We start from the raw sequence: 3,169 nt of genomic DNA, 5'->3' as shown, positions 1-3,169 counted from the left end.
CGAAATCTCAGTGACCGACACGATCAAGTCATTATTGATCAACTTAAAATGCCCAACCTTAACCCATTTTAGATGGTATAAGGATACTTTCCTTAGCAGAGTCATGCAATTACCAGACTCAAATTCAGAAGGTTGGAAGTCTAAATTTATAGAAGGACTCCCGCATTTATTTGCGGAAAGGATTAAGAGAGTCCTAAGATATAGAAATAATGGAATTTCTATAGACTATCAACATTATACATATGGACAACTTATCAATACATGTGTCCAAGAAGGTCTAGCCTTATGTAATGACTTAAGGTTAAAAAGACAACTTAAAAAACAAAGGCTCACAGAAAAACATCAATTAGGTGAATTCTGTGATCAAATTGCCTATGACATAGGGGATAATAAAGACCCTATTAAAAAGCATAAGCATCGCAAATTGCGGAAAGAGAGGAAGGTCAAAACTCAGAAAAGGAAACTTCCTCCAAAGATTAGAACACCTAAAAATCAAATTAGGTGTTATAAATGCGGTAAAATAGGTCATACCTCACAATACTGCAAGCTAAAAGAAAGGATTAATAACCTAAACTATGATGAAGAAACAAAAGCAGAAATAGCAAAAATAGTGCTAGCATCTTCATCAGAACAAGGTTCCGAAATATCGGATGCAGATGATGAAATCGAAATCAGTTCATCATCATCCTCAGAAAAAGAGGAATGCTGCAGCAGGGCAAGCTGCAAAAAAGACTATTGGAAATCAATAGTTGAAATGAACAAAATAAATGTTCTAACCAAGGAGCAAGAAAATATTCTTGAACTCCTAGACCATATTAAAGATCAAGATACAAGGAAGACCTTGCTAGAGTTCTTAATAGAAAAGAACCCCAATAATACAGAAATAGGGCTTAAAATCCCTACTCATACATACCAATTGAGTGAAGTCCTGAATAGATTTTACTCCTCCCAAATTAGGGAAAACCCAGTTTCAACTAATGAATTGAAACATAAGATTGAAGAGCTTGAAATAGACATAGCTCTATTAAAATCAGAAAATATTCTGATTAGGTCTAGAATAACAGACCTAGAAAAATCTCAGGAATCTTCCTCTGATCTAAAAGGCAAAAGAGTAGTCATTGATAATGATGGCTCTGCCATGCAAGTAAATCCATTACAAAGGGAAATAAACCCAAAATGGTACGTCAATATTGACATAGAAATCAACCAAAATCTTACACTACCAAATATGGTTGCTCGAGTAGATACTGGAGCAGATTTTAATTGTATTAAAAAGGGAATAATCCCTAATACTTATCTGGTTAAAACCACCCAGTCAGCTACTATAGCAGAGGGAACCAGATTAAGCATCTTCGACCAATTGTTGGATGTAAATATTGTTACAAAAGATGTAAAAATTAAAACATCTTTTGTCATAACAAAAAATCTAACGCATGAAGTCATACTAGGAACACCTTTCCTAGACCAAATCATGCCTATCAATAGGATAGATAGGACAGGAATACTTGTTCAAAGAAGAGGTAAACAAATTAAGTTTCCTTTTATAATGCAAAATTTGGAAGTTATTTATCAGATAATAAACCACCTAAATGAGAAGGTGAGATTATCTCAATCAGATTTCCAGCCGGCAGAAGACCGAGGCAAGCCACAAGCTTTGGTAAGTAAGAAAAAGGGAAAATATCCCAAGGTAAATTATTTACCTGATTATGCATCAATAATAGATGCTATAGAGTATTATAAATATTATAATACTAGATTTGAAAATAGTCCTCCCTAACTTGTTTGCAATGCAGGAACAAGACCCAAGAAGAAAATTTTATCTGTTTGATAAACCAGGGGACGCAGTGCTGATGCACTTCCCGAAATACTGGGAATTATCCCAAGGGACGCAGTGAGGAAGCACTTCTCATATTGAGACGCAGTGCTGATGCACTTTCCGAAATACTGGGAATAATCCTACGGGACGCAGTGAGGAAGCACTTCCCACAGTTGGCATTCTGATTGGAAGGATGGCCTTAATAGCAAATTGCTATATTGCAATAAATGTGTTGCAACCAACTTCATTCTTAGCCAGGGATGAAGGGAGTATTATTACTCGTTCTCAGAGAAGTATTCTGAGAGGTTATCTGAACCAATATCATAATGAAGGCTATCTGAATGATAGAAGGTTCATCGAGTTAAAAATAAATTAACTCCTTGGCAACAGATTGGTAATAACTAATTCTGGTTAAAAGAAGCTAATAAGCTCTATAGCTATAAAAGACGCTAGTAAGCGCTATAGCTATTCTTGACAACCTTCATCAGCAATGCTTGCGGAAGAAGAAATCCCTTCTTGCCCAGGATAAGTCCAGAGAAAATGCTCTGAGTAAAGCTGGATCAAATCAGATCAGCAGTGCTCGCCCGTGAAGCCAGCACGAGGAAGGATGTCCTCCATCAAACAGGAGGAATAGCTTTTGCAGGGTGGCTCAGCCCGAGGCCACTTTACATCACATCATAACTTTCCTTCAGGCGGAAGGATCCCTCCATCAGAGGAAAGATGCTTTCTTAGCCCCGAAGGAATTACTTTCGGCAGAAAGCTACACCAACTAATGTCACGTCACTCTGACGGATGGCATCTCCACCAGCAGAGGGCAAGAAAAGGACGTACGAAGGAATCGCTTTCGGCAGACCAAGGACACTGTGCAATAAAACACCTTTTGTAAAAGCAGTACTGTACACTGCTTTCTTTTACTGTTGAGTCCTTTCGGTCTTTCTTTTTCGTTTCTTTATGTCGTGTCATTCTTTATTGTATTTGTCTGTCGTCCATGTGAGGAGACAGTCTGACCCCGGATATCAAAATGAATTGGAATCCAATGTAACCCGTGATCTATTTAAGGGACTCAGCTCTTCACATTGAGGAGGAGGAACCTTAGACAGCCCCTTGAAGTAATAAGAAAATCTCTTTTGCTTCTGTCTCTGTCTTTGCGCCCTTGCTTTCTTCTCCTTCCTTTCCCCCGCTTCCACAGTCAAGGGTTTCACCCCCTCAAGTTGGTAGCTCGCAGTATTGTGAGGTATGACCTATTTTACCGCATTTATAACACCTAATTTGATTTTTAGGTGTTCTAATCTTTGGAGGAAGTTTCCTTTTCTGAGTTTTGACCTTCCTCTCTTTCCGCAATTTGCGATGAAG

This window comes from Phoenix dactylifera, unplaced genomic scaffold (genome assembly GCF_009389715.1).
Source record: "Phoenix dactylifera cultivar Barhee BC4 unplaced genomic scaffold, palm_55x_up_171113_PBpolish2nd_filt_p 000428F, whole genome shotgun sequence".
Classification (NCBI taxonomy): domain Eukaryota; kingdom Viridiplantae; phylum Streptophyta; class Magnoliopsida; order Arecales; family Arecaceae; genus Phoenix; species Phoenix dactylifera.
Note: the sequence above shows the minus strand (reverse complement) of the source record.